At 42.9% G+C, this 13,458-nt stretch overlaps 1 long non-coding RNA gene across 7 annotated transcripts in view; it reads left to right on the top strand.

Moving 5' to 3' along the window:
* The window catches only part of LOC100909866 (uncharacterized), a 37,251-nt gene extending 24,972 nt beyond the window's left edge, over positions 1-12,279 (top strand). For all 7 annotated transcript variants that reach the window (XR_005495826.2, XR_001841923.3, XR_010059157.1 and 4 more), the window contains 2 exons: positions 3,447-3,550; positions 4,106-12,279. This is a non-coding gene — a long non-coding RNA (uncharacterized LOC100909866). The remainder of the gene's footprint in view (positions 1-3,446; positions 3,551-4,105) is intronic.
* The last annotated feature ends 1,179 nt before the right edge of the window (positions 12,280-13,458 follow it).

The following is a 13,458-nucleotide window of genomic DNA, read 5'->3' as shown; positions in this document are numbered from 1 at the left end:
GTTGTTAGAACCCCTTGGACAGCTGCTGTATGTGATTTCTCAGATACACTACCCTGAGATAACTCTCACTAGCTACACAGTGAACCTAATCTCTCAGCACTAAAAGGGGACTAAGAGCTCATTGGATCACAAGTTACAAATACTCAGTAAAGTTGACACTCTGTTTAGATTCTGACTAGAAAATAATCATTACATCATGGAAAAGAATCTGTGGTTTTGTTTACAGTGGAATTTAATTATGTTTCCTTTTTAATTTAATTTGATTGAACATATTTATGTGAAGTACTGTGATCATTTAATACATGTATTTAATGTGTAATGGTCAGATTAGCATTTCTTTCTCAAATATTTACCATGTTTGAGATGCATTCTTGTATGCATATGTGTACATTTGTGTTTAGGGTGTGCACATATGTATGCATACATGTGTGTGTTTGAGTGTGCACACATATTTGGAAGAACAACCTTGGGTGTCATCCTCAGGAACACACACTGTTCGTTTCCTTTGAGACAGAGATTCTCATTGTTTGGAAACTCACCAGTTAGGTTACCCTGGCTGGACAGAATGTCCCAGAGATTCTACTCTCTCTACTGTCCCAGCATTAGAATTATAGTGTAGGCCATTACATCCCACATTTTCCATGGGTTCTGGGGGTCAAGTTCAGGTCTTCATGCTTGTAATGTCTGTGCTGTCTCTCTGGTGCGTTAGGAGAATTGAGACAGGTGCACTCTAGCTCAAGATGGACTTGAATTTACTGTGTATCTGAGGCTACTCTCAAACTCATGGTATTCCTGTGACCTTGGGTTCTCAGGAGCTAGATAGATTACAGGTGTATGTTAGCCGTGTCCAGGTATGTTGGGAATGAACTTTTCTAGTTCCTTACTAAATATGTAATAAATGGTTAGTGGCCTTAAATATAAAAAAGAAGCAAATAAAGTGTAAAATGAACCATAGTTTCCTCGTGCCAGCATGTTTTTGTCCTAGCTGTTAATAAGCATATTTTGGTACCCTTTGGCCAGGCTTCCTCTAGCCCCTCCCTACTCCTATTTCCCTTTCTCTAGTGCCACTGATCTTTTCTGTTCAATGAAAGACACTTTTCTCAGCTTCCACATTTTGCTAAGTATATGCATCCTTTGCTTTTCTCTGCCTGGTTTATTCCAGTCAATGAAATACCCAGTTGTTCCATCTGTGTTGTTGCAAATGATACATACCATCATGTCATGAATTTGGCTAGGTGACATTTTGTTCTGTGTATACCTACTCTTCCATAAACAGAAGCCTTAGTCAAAGAATTTCAATGTTTTTCCCCTTCAGAGGCAGTGGCATCACACTAGGTCCTCACAGCTGTTGAGTAAGTGCTCTTCTTCAGCGCTGTGTCACCTTGCCCAGGAATCTCTACTTTTAACTTGGAGGCACTGTTAGAGGTGAAGAGAGGAGACAGAATAGAAGAGTGAACCAGAATCTGTAGAATATCAAATATTTAATCCACTTTCAAGTCCGTGTTTCCTGGGTTTCTTTCTTTTCTCCTGCCCATAGAACCTGGGGCAAATTCTTTAACTGCTCTAAATCTCAATTCCTTATCTCTAAATTTGAAGAGATAATATTTATCAGACAGACTTGCTGCCAGGCCTAATGATGTTAGGGAGTCAGAGATAGCCTGACTGTCAATCACGGGATGGTAGGATGCATACACATCACAGCATCATATAGCAGAAGACACAACAGAATAGATGCATAGACACCAACTCAAACAAGCCCTGAAAACACAGGTGCTCAGGGGAAAGATAGGCACTGAATCACTCCTAGGAATTAAGCAATGAAAAGAGATGCATATCAAGTATACGTTATGTTTTTATATTAGAATTAGAATGGGAAAGAAGAACAAGATGTGAACATGAAAACTTCAGACATAAGTAAACCACTCACAGTGGTAAAGGTCTGTGTCAGACAATACTAAGAAACTACGGAGTTGACTCCCTGTGACACGGGCAGTATCAGGTGGGAGCCTGGCAGCACCTTGCTAATACTGTTTCCTCATCTGCAGAATTGAGTCCTGATGCTTTACAGCCACTAAGAATAATCAATGCCCCTGCCTCTTTCAAAGCTGCTGTCAGGTGGGTACTGACTATATTATATGACTGCAAAAGTCACTAGAAACTTCTCTGGAGTTTCCATAAGTAAAGGAATCTTCATAAAGGATTTGGAACAAAAGTGCCTGTCAGAGAGAGAAGGGAATTATATAGAATGTCTGAAATTCTCCCTGTAGCTGACCAAGCCCAAGGAAGAGAGTTGTCCTCAAGGCTCACACTGTCCTTAAAGGAAAAAAAAATGATCTTGGGATATGCAGCCTTGTGATGGTTCATCTTGACTAGATTTGGAAAGGCCAAGGACACATCTCTGGGTATGTCTTAAAAGGCATTTCTACAGGGGATTAATGGAAGATTAATTAATTCACCATCCTGAATGTGGTTGGTACCAACTCATGGGTTAGAGGCTGGGCTGAATAAAAAAGAATACATGAGCTGAACGTTAGCATTTATCTCTCTGTTTCCTGACTAGGGATGCAGTGTAACCATATACCTCCTGTTTCTGCCACCATTGCTTTCCCACTGTGATAGACTGTGCACACTCAAGCTATAAGCCAAGATAATCCCTGCCCTCCTTAGATCCTTTTCCCAGGTATTTTTGTCACAGCAATGCTAACATAAGCACATAGCTTGGGTTTAGGGTCATTAACCCTAAGAGGAAAAAAATCTATTCAAAGTAAGCAGTTGTAAACAAATAATAGACATTAGCAGAGTGGTTTTAAGTAAAGAATAATTCCTTCCTAAACCTCTGCCCCAGCTTCCGGGTACACTACTCAACATATGCATAAGTACCTCAGAGTTTGTCAAAACAAACAAAATTGGGCAATCCCTTACAGAAGAAGATTATGAATTCAGTTTGCTCATGTTTCTCTTTCCTAAAAACAAAGATATTCTGGTCCTCCGTCATCTGACTTGTTTCAATAACAGTGTGTTTAGTACAGAAAACCACAGCCGCACATCTGCTGCTAATAAAAGTTCCTGATCGGCGATGCCCGTTGCCTTTCAAAATGCATTTCCTTTGCTCCCAAACTGGTCATGGGCCTAGCCAAAGCTTGTTTCTGTTCTCAAGACAAATGACACTGTGCTTATTCCAAGAGGAACAAACGACCAAGTTGAATCTGTGTCAGCCACTGAAGGTTAGTGCACGTCTGAGCTTTAATGACAAGTTGACACTCTTGTTTATTAAATTGCTGAACATGCAGCTTTAAAATTTTGTAACATTTTCAATTCTTGGTAAAAGTTGGTTGCAAATCTCAAGGCTAAATGATATTTGATAAGCAAAACAATCACATTTCCAGTAAAAACAGATTCTTAAAAGCAGCAACCTTAGGAGACTTTCTTTCCCTTTCTTTTTCCAGGAAACATTGATTTAGAAGAACTGTGAGCTTTGACTTAAGGAAGAGGCCACTACTATCCAGTCAAGAACATCAGCAGGCTCTGGTCCCTGCTTACAGTTCCCTAGGTAAGTGAGTTAAGGACAGACTACAGTCCTCCTTGTAGACAGATGAAGATGAGTTACAAGGTCAACTGCAAGAACAAACTAGAAACTTCTGGCACAAGGCAACATGTCCAGACAGTCGCAGCATTTGTTTCCATAGACTTCTGTGTTGGGCACAGGAGGGGTCAAGGGGTGATTTCCCATGAGCACTTGGAAGGGAAGTGGGGAATGGAGGAATAAAGACATGTTGCAAGCTCTCTATTCAGCAGTTGACAAAGTGTAGGCCTGAGCCCAGCAGCAGCTCTGAGTACTAAACAGGCTGGAAACCAAGCATGCTTCTTTCTTCCCTTAATCCTCACAAACAGACTTCCCACAAACCAGAGGAGAGCAGCAGGTCAGGCAGTGGATGTGAGACCTTCCTCAAGAGGTACTAGCAAGTGTCTTGGCAATGCTAGCATAGAAGAATGTGAATAGAAATAAATTGAGGGAGACACCCTGCAAGTGCATAGGATTGAGGGGAGGCCAGAGTTATTGTGAATTCCTATTTGATTTTAATTCTGATCTCATCTACCCCGACAGAGGGTGAGCCTCAGAACACCTTACAGAGAACCAAGGAGCACTAATTATACCCTGATCAGCTCAATAGCAAGAGGATCCAGAAGATACCCAGGTCCTGGGGACACTAACAGAGAGCCTGAACCATAGTCTGATCATCAGTAGATGTGGCACAAGGACCCTCAGGAGATGAACAGATGACAGTGGAGAATGTCAGTAAATGGCGCACTCTATGTCTTGGCCATCATTCATTGTTTCCCAAAGGCTCCTGTGAGCCCTTGTCAGCTGCCATGCAGTGTTTGAGGTATAGGAGAAACAAGCTCAAACAGAAAGGATATAAAGAAACACTGTCCTCCTCGACCTGTGCTTTTAAAAAGCTAGCAGATAAGATGTAGTTTCAACCAACATGTTACTTGGAGTCTTGTGTAGCCCAGGCTGACCTCAATCTTGGTATGTGACTGAGAATAACCTTGAACTTCTGATCTCCTGCTCCCACCTTCCACAGGTTGAGATTACAAGCCTGTGCCACCATACTCAGTTTATGTGGCGACCGGGATCAAAGTCAGAGCCTCCTGTAGGCACTCTGCCAACATAGCTACTTGTACTGGATGGTTTTGTGTGTCAGCTTGACACAAGTTAGAGTCACCAGAAGGAAAGGAGCCTCAGTTGAGAAAAATGCCTCCATGAGATCTAGCTGTAGGGCATTTTCTTAATTAGCGATTGATAGTGGAAGGTCCAGCCCATTATGAGTGGGGCCATCCCTTGGCTGGTGGTCCTGGGTTCTACAAGTATGCAGGCTGAGCAAGCCTAGTGGAAGCCAGGAGAAGCCATGGCCTCTGTATCAGTTCCTGCCCCCAGGATCCTGCCCTGTTTGAGTTCCTGTCTTGACTTTCTTCAATGATGAACAGCAATATGGAAGTGTATGCCAAATAAACCCTTTCCTCCCCAACTTGCTGTTCAGTCATGGTGTCTCATTGCAGCAACAGAAACCCTAACTAAGACACTGCTCGAAGAAAAAGCCTTTTCATAAGTTATACATAACAGAATAAGAACAGGGAAATATTGGTCGAGCTAGGGCCTGGAGCTAAAAGTCAAAAGGGTCTTCTCAAGAGCTCAGCTCTGGAGTAGGAAAACAACCTGAATGGCTATCATCTCCCTCTCTCTGTCTCTGTCTCTGCCTCTCTGTCTCTGTCTCTATCTCTCCCTATCTCTCTCTTGTGTGTGTGTGTGTGTGTGTGTGTGTGTGTGTGTGTGTGTGTGTGTGTGTGTTTGTAGGGTATGCCTGATCATATGGTGTCTGTGATTGGCTAAAACACAAAACAAAACAAAACCCCAATACTAACTTAGGTGTTAGTTTGTCTACATGCCAAGCTAGGATATAGCTTGCTAAATCTGCACTCAAATGTGAGACAGCCCCAGGCTTGCCTGTTTACTTTATTCTAACACTACATTAGATGGTAATGAGTGTTAAAATATAAAGCCGAGAAGAGAGGAAGAGTGTAGGGAGGCAGTCTGTGAGACGTTACTTGTTCATCATGAGGGGGCGGGATCAGCGAGAGGTTCCCTTCAGAATGTAGTGAAAACATGAAAGCCGTAGAGGAGTAATGCAGACATATGCAAAATAGCCTTCCAGACAGAGCAGAAAACATCCTTAAAGACTATAGGCAGGAGCATGCTGGCCACTGTGGAGGGACAGGGACAAGGCACGAGGCTGGCACTGAGTAGAAAAGATGGAGGAGGACCAGATGAGGTCCAGAAGGGGACATAAAGTCTACCACAAAGCGCACTGTGACCATTTCCCACTCTTTTTAACTGAGATTTAAAAAACAAACAAACAAGGAAAGAACAAAAAACAAACAAACAAAATAACAACAAAAAATTGGGATGCATATAATGCCTATGACTGTCAAAGGTAAAAAGAGAGAATGGCTGACGGAAGGCCAGGCAACTGTCTTCCGATGTATAGAAATGTTTCCCAGAGAGAAGTCATTCAGCTAGATTCAACAGCTTTCTGGGGATCTTAGTCTCCTCAATAAATGAGTTTAGGAATGGTCAAAATGGGAAGCTCAAGGACAATTTTATTAGAGTTTAAAAGAAAAATCCCAGGGCAGGCAAGCTGTAAAGCTCAGCAGCTGCCCAGAGGAGGAGAAAGGGAAAAAGGACAAAAAAGGCCAGGGCAGTTGAGTTGAGCCAGCATGGAGGTCAGACACAGGGACAGGCATCTGCACAGTCAGGAAGGACCCTTATGCCAAAGTGTCAGCCAGTAAGCATGTGTAGAAAAGAGGAGAGAACTAACATTGTGCTTTCTGGCGTGGTGGAGAGAAGTGTGCAGATGCAGGACGCTGCAAGGGCAGCTCAGGGAGAGACTGCCCTCACTGAGGTTTTGTATCCGTTACTTTTCAAATTCTGTTACTCTGATCCAATAGCTGATGAAGCACCTTGAGGGAGGATGGGTGGATTTCTGGTTCACAGGTGGATATGGATCAATGAGAGGAATGCTGGAGGGAGTCGGGGCTCGGAGTGTGGGAGTGGGAAGGAACGGAGAGTAGTGGGGACAGAGATATGAGACAGCAAGCAGGCCTGGCTATAAACCTATGTGACTCACTTCCTCCAGTCAGGCCCCTACGTCCCAAACATTCCATATCCTCCCCAAACAGGCCCAGCAGCTGAGGGCAAATGACGAAACACCTAAGCCGGTGGCTGATAGTTCATTCAAACCACAAAGGATGAGGAAATATGGGGAAGCCGGGCACAGCAGAGGAAGAAAGCTCCCTTTGAACAAATAGATCTACAAAATCTCTTCTGTTTGGGCACCTCCCACCTTTCCCTCCAGTAGACAGCAGTTAGCCCAAATAGAAAGAACTTTCCTGAATAGAGAGGAATCTTCAAGTTACACTCCTGATGGAGTCTGAAACTCAGAGGAGAGTCATGTTGCCCAGTCAAAAAAATATCAAGGTTTTGTTGTTTGGTTGGGTGTTTTGTTTTCTGTTTGTTTTTTATTTTGTTTTTTTAATGGCAACAAGCTAGTTTAGACCCTTGCCTAAGTGCCCATTCTTCCACCTTTCAACTTGAGTCACAAAGAAGACAACCCAGGGGGACATACTTGAACAAATGGCCAGAGGCCATGAGGGGACTCCAGAAAGTATAAAGGAGAGAGGGTGCTTGAGCAAGGACATGCAGAGGTCTCAGGAGCAGCCATAGAGAAGGCCTTGGTCAACAGAATCATTCTCCAGGTCTCTAATCTAAGTTCTGATGTAGATTCCCACGGCCACCACTGAGTTTGTGATTGCTACCCTTGCTGGGGTAGTAGAGCAAGGACTGGGGTCAGTCGGTTCTCTATCCTTCCATCCCAGTTGTCTTTTGAGAATGGATACAGTACAGCAAGCTTCAAGCTTATTTATTCTGTTTCTCACCCCTCTCCATTAAGAAACAGTTCACCCCAATCTCTCTCTCTCTCTCTCTCTCTCTCTCTCTCTCTCTCTCTCTCTCTCTAATTTTTTTCTTAAAAATCAACTTGGGACATTGTATGTCTGATACAAAGCCAGACAGATTGGACTGTTAACTGCTATCTACAGTGAGACAGGAGACAGGATAAAACTTGCCTCAGCTGAGGTAGCTCTTTGCCATCGGGTTGAGATTTGCAAGGAGAAATTCCCAAGCCTTGAATTTCCACTGGGGATCCCCTGAGAAGTCGGAACTCGTCAGGTGCCACCCTTGCAAGTGAAGGGGGACTTGACCACCGAGATGTCTCTAATAAGTGACAAAAATCATCTGGGTAACAACTTGACATTTTTCATGTTCAAGTCTCTATTGAAATAGAATGTACAAATTAATAGTCTCAGGAGACCCGTGTGGAAGAAAATCAGAATGGGGATCACGAACCCCATTAACTCACTCGTCTCAAGCCTCTAATGAGAAGATCACTGGGGAATGGAGATGGGGCAGGATGTTCAGGGCATGCAGATGCTTTCAAAAGCATCCATTTTACAAAGACACATAGCATCCTCCTCCCCTGAGTTTGTCAGTCTTAATGAACAATAGCTGGTCCTGTCTGGAGAGGAAGCAATAACTTCTCGAAAGATGCTGTTTGCTTTGACGAGTTATCTGCTTTTTGGTTTTTTTTGTCTCTATAACCCTCCACAGGCCATAAGTCAAACTCTATTGTTCCTATCAGATCAGTTTCCCCAAAGGTGAAGAATGCAGAAACAACTACACCTAAAATTCAACACAATCTGCTAAGACGTCCGTAAGAGTCATTGAGATTCTGGAGGCCTGGGCAACGGAGATGGAGAAAATGCTTAGGAAAAAAAATCCACTTGCTGATTATTTTGTAATAAAACTGTTTATTCTGTCAGAAAGTGGGGAGAATTAGATGCAAACAGATTTATTTAAACCCAGTTGTACTACTGTGCAGTAGATTGCTTTAACCCCATTCCATTATTAAACACATGACGCTGTTTCTATGGAGAGAAGTGTCAGCCGAGCTGAGGTTGTCCATAGGTACAGCACAGTGCTACGGTTTTACTGTTTAGAGCTTGAGAAGGTTATAGTCTATAGGACACATTTGAAGTTTCCACACGCTAGAAAACCTATCCAATAATATAGTTGTAGATCTGGGAAGAGTCAGAGGAACGGAGGGGAATCAAAGCACATTGTGGAAGTTCTCAACGAACTAATGAAAACAATAAAGCGTAACACAGATTAGAAATCAACAGAGAAAGTTGTACTAGTAACCATCCTGGGTACACTGAGACAGGGACTTTAATTTATAGTTTAGCTCTAATCTATCCCGGCAACCTTGCTAAGCAGTATTAATATTCTAATGCTTAGATGATAAAGTAGAAACTTGTCAGAGTTTCCCAAGGTTAACTTAAGCTTCAGCCAGGATTAACAGAAAAGTATAGACTCAATGGTATGTCTTGGAGGTCCTGGGTTTAACTGCCAACACCAAAACAGAATGAAATAATGTAGAATCAAGGGTTGAAATTGAATCTTCACTTTTAACCTACCAAGATTATTATCCAACATTCACAGACCTCTTTACCCTCACGTGAACATGGAAGGCTTGATTTCCTTTATGTTGCTGGAGCACCCAGGGCCACTCCAGGGACTTGAGCTATACAAACTTCAGGGCCTGTTCTAATGCACTTGCAGCTCCAGTATGAGCTCCAGAGCAAGTTTTCAAGTTAGTTGATTTAAAGAACCAGCAACAGCACCACTAAGTCTTACAGGTGCTTTGGTGTAACTCTTCTTAACCCACATGACCATAGAGAAAAGCATTGCGAGAGGCCAGCGAGATGCTTCAGCAGATACAGAACATGGGTTTGGTCTTCCAGACTCAGTGGAAGAAGGGAACTGACTCCTGCAAGCTGTCCTCCGTGACACACGTACACACTAAATAAATATAATAAAAAAACCAAATACTACAGGCTGCATTTTAAAAGTAAAACTGTGTGAGTTGACTGGGAGAGACATGGAAGGCTTCTGTGATAACCCCCACTGTCTTAGTCAGGTTTCTATTCCTGCACAAACATCATGACCAAGAAGCAAGTTGGGGAGGAAAGGGTTTATTCAGCTTACACTTCCACACTGCTGTTCATTACCAAAGGAAGTCAGGACTGGAACTCAAGCAGGTCAGGAAGCAGGAGCTGATGCAGAGGCCATGGAGGGATGTTTCTTACTGGCTTGCTTCCCCTGGCTTGCTCAGCTTGCTTTCTTATAGAACCCAAGACCACCAACCCAGGGACGGCACCACCCACAATGGGCTGGGTCCTCCCCCCTTGATCACTCGTTGAGAAAATGCCTTACAGCTGGGTCTCATGGAGGCATTTCCACAACTGATAACTCCAGCTTGTGTCAAGGTGACACACAAAACTAGCCAGTACACCCACCCTACCCCACCACCCTTAAGAAAGTAACAACCTAGACAAGAAGTCACCAAAGAGAACTCTTAAAAAGTATGGTGTGGATGCTCATATAGCTCTCCACAATCGGTGGCATCTGGTGAAGGTGCGGGAGGGGAAGGACTCAATTTTATTTAAGGGGCAGGCAGGCCACTGAGAGTTTGACCATGCTCCAGTGAGTATAGATAACACACCTCGGACTTTTTAATTTTAATTTTTACTTTTTTGGGGAGAGATGTCATAGGGGAGAGTAGACATGGAAGGACTGGGAAGTGACTATGATCGGGGTGCATGGTGTGAAACCCCCAGAGAATTAATAAAAATACGATGTTGAAGAAAATTAAACTGGGTATATGTGTATGCATGAGCAGGCTTGCATAATCTTGAATATCAGCCTTCCCTTGTCTTGGAACTTTTCCACATAGGCCATTCTAGCTGTAAGCTTTTGGGGTCCTCCTGTCTCTGCCTCCCTAGCATAGTCATTCTAGGCACACAACACTGCTCAGATTTTTATCTGGGCTCTGGGGATCTAAACTAGTCTGCCCAGTTATGAGGCAATCACTTTCAACAGTTGAGCTATCGGCCAGCCTCACAGTTTTGCTTCTGTGTTTACATGATAAATTAAAAGCAGGGTGATGCACCAGAGGCTGGAAATGCATTGCAATTTGGGACTCAGCCATGCCTAATTTCCTCATGAATCGAATAGAAAGTGGGGCTAACTCTCATAGACCAACCATAAATACTCTTAGCATGATATCCCGGAATGTCATTGGTCAGTTTGTCAGTCCCATCCCACACTTCCGTCTATCAATGTAAGCTGACAGGACCCTGCCAATTAGAATAATTTGCTCTTTTGACTGAGGAAATGCTATTTGCACTTCCACAACCATGTCTGGTTCCTCCTCCTGAACTACCCAGTGTCCTCTTACCTGAGGATATCTCTCCACAACATCCAAGTCCCCTTGACATCTGCGGTTAAGTTTGCCAGTCACTTCCTCTCTGTTCCTGCAGCACTTGGCTCTCTCTTGTAGTATTTTCTCACTTTTTCTTGAATTATTAATTATCATGTGTGCCATGTTTTTGTTTTGTTTTGTTTTGAGTCTTGGGATTAAACCCAGAGCCTCGCCCCCTGTACGCAAGAGAGAAGTGCTCTACCAGTGAGCTTGATTTCCAGCCCTAGGCCACGTCTTAATGATCTCTGTTCCCATCCCAGTCCTCAGAACAATACTCCTGCATGATGAATGAGAGAAGAAATAGAGTGTCATTGCGCATGGAGACAGGAGTTTCTCCTTCTTTTCCAGACCTCGCTCTGTAATTAGCTTAGCTGTCACAGAGACGTGTATGCACAGCAAGCAATTGGAAAGCGTGTTTTCCGGGGAGACTATGACTCTTTACCACTTGATAAAATTCCTAGTAGCATTCCAGTGAAGAAGTGATTTTGAGAGAAGGCATTCAGATAGCATTCCCAAGGACTGGGCTGTACATTCCTTCCTTGAGACTGGCTTCCAGTGTGTATGAACATTTCATTAAACACAAATATGCATAAATGTTCATTAACTCTTCCAAAGCCATGCAGCCATTAGTAAAATAATATGTCTACCACTGTATTAATTAATGCATGATATAGTATACAATATGTGACTATATAGTTTTTAGGTGAAGATTTTTATATTTTCCCTTTGCCATCTAGGGATTGGCCTTTTGCAAAAATGTTTAATATCGGTTGAGCAGCTATAGTTTCTAGAAGACAAAGGAAAGCATGCCATTCTCTCCCTAACCTAGTCCCTAATGGTGGTTGATCGCCTTTCTCTCCCCAGGTTCTGTTACAAGGGACCTCTACTTGAGAATTAACTGTAGGAGTCTCTTAACTCTGTGCACTCCATGTGGAAACACCACAGGTCACCCCTCCCCCCAGATGCGTGGTGGAGCTGTAAGTCTGACAGTGTGAAATGTGACAGATTATTGTAGAATTCTTTGCTTGTTTTCCTTGTGACCTAACTCTCATAAAATTTATTTCATTTTTTTCTTCCAAGCTCCTAGAGCCTGTGGTCATATGATTCAAAGTGGGGGAAAACATTGTCAAAACAGTATAAAGGAGTTGTCATTTTTTATGTTGTTTTTATTACATAAAAAGCTTCAAAGTGCAGACCTAAATCTTGTTCATCTGCATCTAAGAGTATCAAATGTGTTGCTATAAACTAGTATTAGTATTATTGAATATTCTTGGCACTATGATTTTTATTTACATTTTAAAGAAAAAGCCAATAAATATAATACTAGAATTTGTCTGGGAAATGAATGCAGAAACTTGTCATGTTAAACACACATATATCCACATACCACACACACAGACCACACACACAAAGACACACACACTACACAACATACTACGTACCACATCCTCAACCCCCTATACACCCACCTACCAGTCATGTCACAACACACACACACACACACACACACACACACACACACACACACACCATACATCGCCACCCCCACATGAAGTTCAGACAGACATTCTGTTTTCTATAAGTTAACTAGTATTTTTTCATAACAGTAAGGTTGCAATGGATTTTGTGTGCTTCTTGGTGTATTGCTATAATTTCTTTAACATTCGATAATGGCCAAATTGGTTTAGCAAGGAGTGTGCTTTACAACAGTTGTACACAATTTTACAGATTTCTGACTTATAAGCCTCCAAATAGAAACCTTAAAAATATCCTTTGGGGCCATTGGCATTTAGGAGAAAACAGTATGTTTTGTCTAAATCCGGTTTAAACTGTAACAAAAACGTTTAATGCTATTTTGGTCTCATGCAAGAAAAATAGCATTCTAAACCAAGTACTTATTAATAGAGCCCCATCCAGATTTTAGACACAGTTTGGACTGAGGATCAAAAGAGAGGCCAGGAACGAGTGCAGAGGATCTTGCAAAACAGAGGAGTCCAGGACGAGACACAAAGTGGAGATGTGAAGTTCCCGCTGTCTTCACAGGCGGCATAAAGGGAGACGGTACATCAGCCTGGGGCTCTGTCCACAGAAGACTTAGATCTTGGCTGTGGGATGCTTCAGTGCTTTGTGAGGCTGATAACCAGAGTTTGGATCTGCAGAGCATGATTCACTTAAAGCCAGATGCAGTAGCCTGAGTGTCTGCAATCCTAGTGTGCCTCCAGAAAACAGGAAGCTGAGTCAGGGGAAGGACCAGAAACTCACAGGTCAGCTAGCCTGACTTACACGAAGCAACAAAGAGGCTTTCACTCAAAGCACAGTAGAAGGCCAAGACAGACCCCCACAGGTGAGTACAGTGTGTATGGATGAGCTGGTACTCATACTGATAAGCTCACATGCCCAGAAAAAATAGAGATTGAAGCCTGCTACACTCTGAACACTCTTAACAAAATATTCCTAGAAGAAGAGCCCCCAGCCTGTTCGCATGCTCAGGAGGAACAGACTGAGGGCCTGCTACAGTCTT

Source organism: Rattus norvegicus, chromosome 17 (genome assembly GCF_036323735.1).
Source record: "Rattus norvegicus strain BN/NHsdMcwi chromosome 17, GRCr8, whole genome shotgun sequence".
Taxonomy (NCBI): Eukaryota; Metazoa; Chordata; class Mammalia; order Rodentia; family Muridae; genus Rattus; species Rattus norvegicus.
The sequence above is the reverse complement of the archived record's forward strand: the minus strand, read 5'-3'. Positions and strand labels throughout refer to the sequence as shown.